Consider the following 12,750-nt stretch of genomic DNA (forward strand, 5'->3'; position numbering starts at 1 on the left):
GGGGAAGAGGAAAGGAGGAGTAAAAGAAAGAAAACTTGTGGATTGAGATAAAAAAAGTTTAGAAAGCAAAAGAGAAGTGGAAGAAGAGATAAACAAAATAGAAGTAGTGATGCAAAGGCAATCACTCGCCACTTCCCATGGGTAGATTGATACCAGCCAGTTGCTGAGCAAAAGATGGCTCATCTCCTGAAAGCCCCTCCTCTCCCCTTTTATTCCTGAGCATGATGATGTAATGCCTGGAATATCTCTTTGGTTAGTGTGGGTCATCACCCTGCTTGTGTCCCCTCCTGACTTATTGTGCACCCCCAGTCTGTTCTCTGGGGAGGGGCAGCAGCATGAGAAACAGAGGAAGTCTTGATGGTGTGCAAACACTGTCCAGCGGTAGCTAAAACATTAGTGTTATCAGTGGTGTTTTGGTCATGCATCTAAAACACAGCACCATCCAAGCTATGAAGAAAATTAGCTCCATCCCAGCAAGACTCAGTACTTACAGATATACTGTGGATAATAAAACATACTCATCAATATGATCCTTATGAAATCTTCTTATGACTTTTTTTTTTGTCTTTCCACCTCTTCGTTTCAGTAGTGCCCAGGGACTACTTTGAAAGCTGGTGTGAACCACTCTTTTCAAGTGTTTTTTCCACTCCGGATCCTTGGAAAGGACGAGCTGGTGTTGGCAGTTGTCTGGGCTGGCTGAGGGTTTATGGGCCTTGGTCCTGCCACCCTGTGGTCCCTCAACCATTTATAGTAACAGCCGTGGATGCCCTAAATAAGTCAACCTGTGCAGGCAGGAGGAGACATTTGGCTATGTGGGTGCATTTACTTTACAGTTCAGCTGTTCCCCATCTTCTCTGTCCCAGGAAGGAGACTGGCTGGAGACACTTGGCAAATTGAATTTGACCCAAAAGCTGCATGTTAGGCTTGAGTATACTGCTTTCAGCATCTTCCTGTGCATAATGTACGTTTCTTTTATGTGGACTTTGGAAATGTGTCTGTAATTATTGTGTCCTTTTATCATAGAATCATTTAGGTTGGAAGAGACCTTGAAGATCATTGAGTCCAACCATTAACCTGGCACTGCCAAGTCCACCACTAAACCGTGTCCCTCAGCACCACATCTACATGTCTTTTCAGTACCTCTAGGGATGGTCACTCAACCACTTCCCTGGGCAGCCTGTTCCAACACTTGACAACCCTTTTGGTGAAGAAATTTTTCCTCGTATCCAATCTAAACATCTCGTGGCACAACTTGAGGCCATTTCCTCTTGTCCTTTTAGCAATCCCTCTTAAAAATACCAAGGACATTCACACTAGGAATGCTACATGAGCCTGCCATATGAAATAGCATACCAGACTAGTTGTGTTTAGTGATGTTGGTTTCTCAGATGTTGGGTACTACCTGGGACTGGGCTTACTGGTTTAAAGAGGTTGTAGTTCCCCTTACTTGCAGTCAGCTTTTTCTCATGTGGCACATATTCCATGTGTCATGGTAGGATAAGGATGTATTATTCCATAGATTTCCAATTGCTTTTGCAACTGCATCCATTTCTGATGAATATGTGATAACCTATAAAAACAGGCCAGCTGCTCTATAGCTTAATGCAAACAGATAGTACTCTGTTATGGAAACAAGTCTTCAAAATTTATAGAAAGTGATTGTAAAACAAAAAAAAATACTTAACTCTGAAGCAGAAAACATTGAGACCAAAATGTAAAAAATTTTGACACCGAATTGTGCAGAAGGTCACTGTGGGACTTTAGAAAAGATGTAACTTCTTTTATTGAAACCGTACTTTTGCCTCAGGAGCCTGGCTTTTAAAGGTGTCGAATGCTGTGGTTTCCATCAGCTTGGCTGGGAACTGTGTATATACACCATTTGTAAGGAGTACTAACACCTCAGCAGGAGTAAATGTCAGCTGTTGCTGTTGAAGGAACAACTGATCTGCAGATCCAGTTGTGCTTTCATCTGGATGTACTAATTCTTTCAGTAGCACCTTCCTGAGACATTTGCCTGAGTTACTTCAGCGCAGTGGGTGACAGTGAAGCAAAATGGCACAAATTCTTTGTAAGGAAAAAAAAAGACTGATAGGACAAAGTGGCGAACTGGGGCTGAACTAAAGGTGCCCAAAGTGCACATAGATGGCAATTTCAGGTTTGCAATAGTCAGTTGGCAAATCAGTGTTCATTTTTGGTTCCCTACTTGTTCTTAGTGAAAGGAGATGGTGATGTCAGCTGATAGCTTAAAAAGCATCTGTTAACGCTTCATACTCCAGTACAGTGTAAGAGTATTAGTCAAATATCAAAAGGACTAGTCAGAGACAGAGTCCTTCTAACCAGCTGTGGCTACTTCCTCTAGAACCAGATATTCTTTGGCTGAAAACATACACATTCCATTTTTCTTTCTGTTGCAGGGTCATAGCATTCCACTTCATATTTGTGTATTGTTGCTCACGCCTTTCACTTTAGTCAAGGTTTTTTAAGGCTCCCCAGGGAATTTTTTCATGACACTTCAGTCCATTGCAGATTTGATCACAAAACATTTTTGAATAATTTATCTTAAGCTCAGTATTTCTAACGTAGGTATTCACTTCTGCAAGCCTTGCTTTCTCTGATGCAGTAAGTCAAGAGATATTTTCGATCTATTTAATCGCAAAGCTTTCCTTCTTTTTATCAAGATTTTTTCTTTCTCAATACTGTGATTTACTTTTATTACTGTAGTGCTCAGAAATCCATGTGGAAAACCACTAAAAGACTGCCTTGCTTGAGAAAGCTTACAACTTAAGCGTGTAAATTGAGTCAATTAAAGTTTTTTTTCTGATTAAAAATAAGAAACTGTGTATGAAACACGTTATAAACGTACTTGTAAGAAATGAAACCTGGTGTTCAGTATATCAAGCAGGAAAAAGAGACTTTCAGTTACAGCAGTGTAGTGCATAAATGAGCTCTGCTGAAGCAAGTCACTGGTACATACCTCAGGATGAGATGACACTACATCTGCATTCATAGATGTCATGTTTTAGGAAAATCTACAGTTTCAATAAAATTCCTTTTAGAAGCATTATTAAAAGCATACAAAATGGTTTTTTTCACCAAATACTGTACAATAGTTTTGTTTATGAAAATGCCATTTAATATTTACTGTACCGTAAAGAGTAGACGTCTTCAATAGCTTCTGACAGTATAGGTAAAAGTTTTTATTTCCAACTCCCATCTTCTATTTTCAATCAAAGTACATTTTACCATGTCTCATTAGTAGTAGAAAGTTTCTCCATGCACTTAGATGTTACTAAGAAATTGGACTTGATCCTGAATCAGCCAGAATTGGTTACAGAAAGTTTAAGCCAGGGACTTGGGATGAGAATCAGCCCCCATAATTGCACAATAATTTGTTTCCTGGGGTCTTTTGCAGTTCTTTTGGTAACTTGCTCTGAAACACATTGCTATGCTTCCTTTTGAAATGTGAGAAAAGTGTCTGCATTTAAATATTCCATCCTCAGTAGTGTTAGTGTAGCTTATACATCAACATGCTCTTCAAACAGACTGTACTCCTGTCCTTGATTTCATCAGGGTGACCTTCATCTGCAACGTGTAGCTTGATCTGAAATGAAATCTGAAATGCGTTGCCCCTCCAGGGCTGATGCCATCTAATAGCCTGGTCTCAATGACACGTTTGCCTTTAGAAATTTGTCCATATTCATCCTACTTTGGTGAGAAAGAAAGAAAGGATTTTTGTTAGATTGGCATGATGAAATTTGGAATAAGAATGAAGAAAGATTTTGTTTGAAAAATCAATAGTTTATTCAATGTGCTCTAGAGGGCTAACATTTTTCGAGGAGAATTGGTGTGATTTAGTTTTATTGGGTGTTGCATTGCTCAGCAAAGATAGCCAGAAGTATCATGCAGTCCAGATGTCTTCATCTATCTACTTTTGATCTTTTAGGAACAACATTTTTGATGCACCCGTCCTCACTCTTACCCACAGCACATACTCTCTGCCTATGAAAATCAGTCAGCAGTGGAGCTGTGTCATTTACTGACAGAAAATAGAATTTTCTTGGCATGAGACCCACAATTCAGGGCAAGTCAGTAATCAGAGAACTACAGACATGTGGCAATGCTACTAGATCCAAACATAAAATATTTCACAGGAACAGTAGTGTGATGGAATTTGTACACAAAGAAATTTACTTAATGCCCTGAGTGGGTAACCTACAGCAAAACATGCAAGTGCTGTAATTTTGAGGTGATTTCCAGAGAACAAGACGATCTGGTTATTTTACTAGATTGTTTAGGCCAAAGTCCTGCCACTGTCTCTCTCACTGTCTGCTGTAGCACTTCGGAGAATGCTATCCTTGTTAGAAATGTTGTTTTAGATAGCAGCTCATTTTCTTTGACATTATTCTATATGCTTCCTCTATCACTGCTTAAATCAAACAGCTGCTTAGCCAGTATTGGAACTCGTGAATTCTTGGTCTGTTTGAGTGATGCAGTTGTAGTAAGAAAGCAGAGGTAGCTGTGACACAAAGCAAGGCAGCAGTAACACACTAGCCAGATTTCTATAGTGAGGCTCACTCAGCTAGAAATGCCATCCCACAACTGATGAGTTTCATACAGTTCTGCCATGTGTCGTACAAGTACTTACCTTTTCGTCTGTAATTTAGTTACCGTCTTTCTCAGCTACAGGGCACTGTAGTCTTTTTATGATGGAAATGTTCATTTCTGACTTACCACTTTCAGCTGATTTCTGACTTTGTACTTTGCAACTGGCAGCTCGCTTTCCATTCCAACACCACTCCTAGGACTGCCCAGACAGATACTTGTACCTATGAGTGGAGAACAGTAATTTCTTCAGCAGCCAAGTGTAGTTTGATACTACCTGCCATCACAGGAAGTTCAGTACATCAGGTTATGCTTGCTCTTCTTCTGGTAGGTTTGGCTGCTTCTCCATGTGTTGGCAGGAAAGCTGAAAGGACCAGGCATCTTATATAGGTACGGGCTTTTCCTCTATTCCCCAGTCTGTCAAAAATTTCATTCCTGCAGGCAACAACAACAAAAAAAATCCCCTAAGGTTAAGAACGGAATGATTGGGGAATACTTCCACTGGTTTTGGTACAAGAGAATTGCTTCTTCCCTCTTCTGTCCCCAAAAAACCTGGAGCTTCCTGCTGGTAAATGCTGTTTGACTGCATTTAGTTTTGGTGGAGTGAGCTCTGCTAGATCGTATACAGAGAAAATGAAAGATAATGCATAAGAATAGATGTTAATATTTCTACGTTACTTAGAAAACGATAGTAGCACTCTTTCTAAAGGTGCAATATAAAGGACAATTTCCAGACAAATTGTCATGAAGTTTGCTGGTCGGATGAATCAAGTTTCAGTAGAAAATTAACTAGTGAAAATGTATTTTCTACAAATTGCTGGAAAGAGTTGGTCAATTTGCCAAAATAGATGGAGTAGACAGAGGGCACAGGAGGGGAAAAGCTTTCCTGGGTCATAGATTCTGCTCTGCTGATTCAGGATCTCTCTCGACCTCATTAACAGTTTGAACTAGTGATAATGATTGTTTTGAAGCCTGCAGTGAGGCAATGGGAAATCGTTTACCAGAAAAAGTTAAATGCTGAAATTATCCCACAGAATAATATTGTATTAGAGCATTGATCAGCAGAATTGATCTCAGCATAAGTCTTTCCTCTCAACATGGTAGAATGCAATGATTATTTCTAGTTGAAGCAATGACAGGAAATGCATAGAATCAGTTGCAGGTCTTAAACAATCAACAATCATCAATATTTAGCTGATCTCCAAAGAGTTCTCTATTGGCTCAGATTCACTTTCTGTGATGGCAGTGAGAAAGACTGAGCCTTAGATGTGGTAAGTGTTTTGGGAGTGTGACTTACCTTAGAGTGGTAAAGATTTCACCTGAAGGTGGAATTTCTCTCTTCATCCCACAGAGCAAGCCCAGGTGCTCATATCTCCTGACCCCTATGGAGCACTGGAGGTGAGCAAGAGACATCTCAGTGTGGACTACCATCTCTGACCTTGGTCTGAAGTCTTCCCTTTATATGTGACGTTAGTCATGAATCTGTTGAAATCAGTCATAAGACACTTTTTTGTTGGAAAATTTGCCTGGTTCTTAAACTTATCTCCCTCACGCCTTTGCACGCATTCCTCTTGCCAGAGTTTGATTTTTGGGTTAGTGTTGCTTTTACCCAGCCTTGTAAACTGTCCTCTTTGTGGGGCAGATGCACTTCAGTGCTTGGAGTCCTGCAATGCCTTCCCACAATTCCTTTTTTGTGCTTTGAAGTACTGCAAAGCCAAAGACACAAAGTGGTTGAGCTTACTGATCCCAGTTCTGCTCTTCTGACATTTGCTGCTACAAGGAGGCTGCTTTTCAGCCTTCATGTGGACATCATTAAATAGTAAGTGCTATCTCTTATTCCCTCTCTCTACCAGAGCAGATGAAGCCAATGGTGCATCAAAATGACACAAAGAGTCTGTTAAATATGTGACTCCCATCGGCCTCTCCTTTTGCAGGGCTGTAACCTTCTCCTCGCCTACTGTCACTGTCACTATTTTACAGTCACTGATGGGATGGCATTCCTGTCTCAGGAATGTGCTGCTCCAGCTCAGCTTTTCCTCAGAACCAACCAGACTTGCAAGTCCAAAAGTGTTCCATCAGTCTTGCATTTCTCAGGGCACGTAGATAAAGTGGCAGCCTCTTCTTTGCTTTGACCTTCTTCCAGCACAGTTTACTTCCCTAACCACTCCCTAGAGTAAGGCCTGCGGCCGGCAGTAGGTTGCAACATGGACTGAATTAGATTATCATCAGTGCCAGGTCCTCCAGTAACCAGTAAACTGTGAGCATTTCTCCTGCGAGGGACCTGAGAATTTGTAACACTGAGGTCTGGCTGGAATTACTGAAGGACCTGTGCTCTAGCCTGTGTCATGTGCGTGGGACAGCCATGAGAAGAATGTGGGAGGACCTTTGTTCACCTTCTCATTAGTTGTCAGAGCCCCAGAGTGCTGTTTATCTGGTGACAAAAACCTGAGCTGAAACTGTCGTAGGTTTTATGCCTATTAACAAATCTTCACTTCCTAGCAGATTCATGTAGGGATTTACTGATACTTGGTCAATGGTGACACTCGAATATGCCAGATTCTGCTCCTAGAAGAAGACAAGATCCTCAAAATGTATCCTCTCCTCAATTTTTTTACTTTAGGCATTCACAAGTCAACTCTGGCATAGTCTACTCCCCAAGCTTTGGTGGAGGATAACACAACCTAGCCGCTGTCTTGAACAGATTGCTGTCTCACTAAGGCCGTGGTCAGAGACTCCCCATGTCCCAGGCAACAAGGAAGACCACTGGTTCTGTTCTGATTGCATGAGTGCATAGTCTCTAATTCTGAATGTGCCAGAAAATGTAATGGAATTGCACCTACAGGAAGAGGAGTTGATCTTGTGACCCATTGCTCTTATGTGATCTGCAAGAGTCTCATCTTTCCTTTGCTTACATTGATCTCCTGGGTTTTGTATTTTTTTATTAGTATTTTCATTGAATACCAAGAGGGAGATGAAAAAGGGTTGCCATACGTTGAAGTAATAAATTCTTCAAAGCCTGAGCAGGCTTTGAGATCTCTTCATCTATTAAAGTTGCTAAACCCTGCATTGAAGTGCTATCCAAGGTGATAAATTAATGGATGTATCCTGAGTGATGACCACAGAAATACACATTAAGCAATGCAAAGAACTATTATCCCACTTCATTGAAATAATTACGCAGGAAATCATCTAATCAGGATGATTCCTGACAGAAAGTCAGTGATTTAGTGAGGGAATCTTCCGTTCTACAAATAAGCAATAATTTAAGAATGAGGAAAACCTACCTAGATGCATTAGGTGTAGTCATCTTTCTTCTACTATGAAACCTCCCTTTTCTGAGCACATTCAAAGAGAATCCAGCCAAAAGCTGACTACAGGCTTATCTAATGAAGCTAATGTTGGAGACTCAGCACAACCTGGATTCAGGCCAGTACATTAAGATGGAAACACCAGAGTGGCCCTGAGTGAATAGATTCCTAATGGATAAGGGGCAAGCGTCTTTTTCATCTTTTTTCATCTTCTTTGACCTCTCTGCATTATCTGGAGCCGCTGGCAATGAGATAACTGCTATTTCACCTGACAAAATTATTCTTTCCCCTAAAAGTGGCATGAAGGACTGGAGGAATGTGCTACAATGGCCCAAATTGTCCCAGGGATGCATATTAAATAGTGAAGGAAAACATCACTTTTTTCCATTAAATTTCTACTTTACACTATGTAGTCCAACAACTATCAAGTATGGGGCAAACTGGGTAGATGACCTGAAGTTAAAATACTAGCAACATATAGAAAAAAAAGCAGGTCTACCTTTGGTTCACAGTAAACAAACAAAATCGGTCATAGTTTGGGTTGAGACCAGTGTATAGTGAAGAAAAACTGGGAGAGACTGCCTAAAGTACGGCAGAGAAAGAAAAATATTTGTAAGAACTTGCAGTCGTGGGGCAGTGTCCTTTTGCCACGTGTGCAGTCAGAATAGAGCAGTTCATTGTGTGTAGTTCTAGGAGAGTGCCTGAATTTCTCATTGTGTCTGTGCTCTCAAGAGTAGCATCTGTATCTTCATTTAGCAATGTTTTCCGTTATTATAATGTATCTACAGTTATTTATGCTTTCTGTCACCTCCTGGCTGCACCACACTCCCGGGCAGCAAGCCCGCAGAGCCCGGGAAGCTCTAGCTCATACGGAACGCTCCAGCACGTCTCTTCAGCAGCACATGCTGCTATGAATGAGTGCGGTGTGTGAAGCCCATTTTCTGCTTTCTACTCTGGGTTCCTTTAGATTTTGTAATTATACTGGTCTTTGTTTTGAAGATACTTTGCTCGTCTGGCACAATAAAGCCCCAGCAGCTGAAGCAGGAGGGAGATGGAGCTTGCTGGGTCAGTGGCTGTGAACACCTCTGGGTTCAAAGGACCACTGTAAAACGTTACCATATACCGTCGCAAGCACAAAGCCTGTTTTTTTGACTCTGCCTTTTGTGAAATAAATACACAAATGATATGTTTGGACAAACTAGGAAAACTTTTCCAAGCTAAATCACTCCATACTTCTTCCCCTAGAACAAAACTCTTCTTTAAATGCATTTTCACCTCTAGGAAAGAGGCGCAGAGGGTAGTCGTGGCAGGTGGTAGTTACGTTGCATGACATAGTACAAGTCCTCCATGACTTGGTGATGTAGTGATGAGCAGGTATAACTGCGTATGAAACTGCGTGGTGCTGCAGGGTTAAACCCTGCAAAGTCATCCTTTAGGTCCACACAGGGGAATGCAGCACCAAGGAAGACCGAGTAGCTCTGGATCCCTGGACTGTGGCTGCTTTTGTCTGGGATAAACTCTCTGTGGTGCGCCTCACTTGCAGTGACTCTGCAACAGAAGTGTTTTCCAGGCACAAGAGTCTGCTCCACTTGGCAGTGTCCTCCTCAGTGAAAATGTCCTGGCTATTTCGTAGCCTTCTAGATAGCAGACACAGACAACCCAGTTAGTATCTAAATTCAAATTCAGGACAACAATTAAAAAATAAGTGGTAAAGAAATCTATGCAGTCATTTCAGGTGTGAATAGAGTTTCATCTTTAGGTCTATTTCCCTGCAGATTGACCCTATATGTTAAAAAAAGCGCTGTTTGTAATTATAAAGTAAGTGATAAGCATCAAATGGATTGTTACAGAGCCCTTTTGTTGCCTTTATTCCATGATAAGGAGCGGTTCCTGTGTGACCTTGAATGTGGCCAAATAATTCATGCTAGACGCATTGCTGCAAAGATGGCATTTTGGCAGGGCTTTGATGTAGGTCACTTTATTACCAGGCTGAATCAAACTACAAACTGATCTTAAACTCATGCCAAGAATGCTAATAATAAACTGATCAATGAGGTGCTGGATTGTTCAAGAGAATTGGTCAAGGGAAAATGCAGACATAAAAAGCCTGGAATTCCAAAGGTTGAACTGCTTGGGCTATCATACTGGGAGGAATTCTATTTCTTAGTACAAGTTTTCTTTACTCCAGGGGCCTTTAGCCGAGTGTGGAACAGGACAGTGTCAGAAAGTATATACTTATCTTTATTTTTCTTGACCTTTATGTGCAAGTAATTTTTATAGTTCCATTAACTAGTAAGATAATTTGCAAACCACTGTACAAAGTGTATTATGAAGAATGCCTCGGGGACCATCGTATCCTATTATGTTGAATGTTAATAGAATGAAAAATTAATTTAAACTCTAAAGATTAGAGCAAGGCAAGACTTCCCTTTTATAGAGGAAATTCAAAATTTTATTTGCTATGGTAAAACTTTAGAGTTGTACCCTAATATGACCTTTATATGGACCTTTATAGGCCTGATTCGAACCACAAAGTGCAGGAGTCTGATTATCTGTCTCCTTGAATAAATGGCTCGTGTCAAAGCTTCCCCTTTTAAAAAAGGGGTGTTTCTGTGGCCCCCACATGTGGGATTACTCCTGTGTAATTTCACAGCTTTGAATGACTATGTGCTAGTGAGCTCGTGGCTGCTTCTTCAGCAAATTAATAAACCAGAGATGAGAGAACTCACAGTTCCAAGGCCTGTCTTTACCTTACTTGACTCTTTAATTGCTCATTAAACATTGTCATCTTCAGCTGTGCGGGACTTCAGAACACCTAAAGGCAGAGATACAGTTCTCTTTAGTACTTTTTTGTGTTCTGCATACTACTGGTTGCTTTAGAATGAGGACTACTATCTTGAGTCTTGCTTGTGAGTACGTCTCACACAGCACTCTGAAACACTACTACAGAAGTCAGCACTTCTATCCATAGACAAGTGAGTAAGTAAACTTTATTAGCTTAATTAGTCATTATTATTTCATATTTATGTTAACTTAGTTGAGGTGTGATATGTTTCTGTGGCTAAATCAAGTAAATTTAGATCAGTAATAAGCAGGAGTTTTGTTATTTGGAAGAGCAAAGACATAGTCCATTGTCAACCTTCTTGCTCACAAATTATGCCTTGACCTGAGAAGCTGGTCTAGTTAAAAGGATGTAGAAAAGTTGCATGTTTTACATGTAAGAATGATTTATCATCGTAAATGTCCCTACAGGGAACAGAAAAATCTCGGTTTCATTTTCCATACCTCTTATGAAACTAATGTGTAAGAGTTACATCAATGAGAATTGTATTCTTAAATAAAGCTATAAAGGGCAGAATTTTCAAAGTTTTCCTGCTTCACCATACTGTATGTCTTTCAGTACACTGGACTTTTCATAACAAACTTTTCATAAAAGTTTGTGGCTGTTCTGTGTGTGGACTTCTTGTCATAGATAACCAGCCATTTTTAAATGATTGCATGAAGGTGTGCATTTCTTTACTGGAAAATCCTGTTTTTCTAATACCCTGTCTCGAACTCGGTCTTGCAGCTGTAGACTAGGATGCCTCACTGTCTTCAAAAACCCTAACTCAAGTAAAATAAATGCACAAAAGATTAGGTCAATTAGTGACTAGAGAATTAGCTATCAATATTTCATGCCTCTTGCAATGCTGTCTAAACATAAGATATGAAATAAGAATAAATTGCACTTTCGACATGCAGCAAACCTAGAAAGGAAATGACTAATCTAGAAAGAGCTTGCAGTTGTTATAGCGAGGCAACACTCTAATCACTGGTCACGTGTGTTTTAATGGATAAAGAACTGGAAGATTTATCCCATAGGATTATTAAAGTTCACTTGTGATTTGAAGTTGGATTTAAATAAATTGTCAATAGTTTAGTGGGTTCGGTCTGCAATGACCCAGGCGGAGATTAGACAGCAATATGTTTCCATCAACTTTCATGCCAGCCTGAGTGCAGATTCAAGATGTGATGCAATCTGGTAGTCCAAACAGTGTCACATACAGCAGGGATCGTTCAAGTGGACAAGATGATGGAAAACATTTGGCCCATGGGGTCCCTGAGAACTGAAAGGGTGTTTCGTACGCAGGCCCAGTGCAGCTTTAGGAAGGTTTGCTGGCTGGTTTAAAATGAATTGGGTAGTTGAACCTGGTTGTCAGTACAGCAACACAAAGCTCCTTCCCAAATCAGCTTTGCTGGCCTTATTTTAGACAGGAATGAATTAATCTTTGTCTCGGATTAAGTCTTTTGTAGCACAGCTTCAGCCACTTCTTGGTTGAGTAAGCGCAACACTCACATTTCCCATCTGATACAAAACCACAGGATATACAAACATAGCTGATATATGATATATATCATATATACTGTATGTATATATATTTTAATATAGTGATCTCATTGCCACTACATCATATTCATTAATAACTCATACATATTAGCCTAAATGGAAATTATGTGTTCCAGCTTAGCCATCCGATTCGAATCACTGACACACTGAGTTTTTGGCAGTGTCCTCAGTGGTAAGATGGAAATAAGGTAGAAAGCAGTAAAGTTAAACCTTTAAAGTAGTTATTCGATATTGTCCAAGGTTTTTTTTGTATGTGATGGACATACCAGCATACACTGGAAAGTAAGTCAGACACCACAGCAGCACGGGAGAAGAAAAGTCTTAAAACCATGAGCTGTTCCTACTCAGGGAGAAGAAAAAGAGATTCAGACATGTATATCTCTAGTCAACTGGCAAGTGAGACTGAAACCAACCAGTTTTTCATAGTTTGAACCTTGAGGATATTGAAATTTG

At 40.3% G+C, this 12,750-nt stretch overlaps 1 protein-coding gene across 1 annotated transcript in view; it reads left to right on the forward strand.

Moving 5' to 3' along the window:
• Positions 1-12,750, forward strand: part of MEGF11 (multiple EGF like domains 11) — a 211,939-nt gene that overhangs the window by 11,602 nt on the left and 187,587 nt on the right.

The sequence above is a fragment of the Tauraco erythrolophus genome, chromosome 14 (assembly GCF_009769465.1).
Source record: "Tauraco erythrolophus isolate bTauEry1 chromosome 14, bTauEry1.pri, whole genome shotgun sequence".
NCBI lineage: Eukaryota > Metazoa > Chordata > Aves > Musophagiformes > Musophagidae > Tauraco > Tauraco erythrolophus.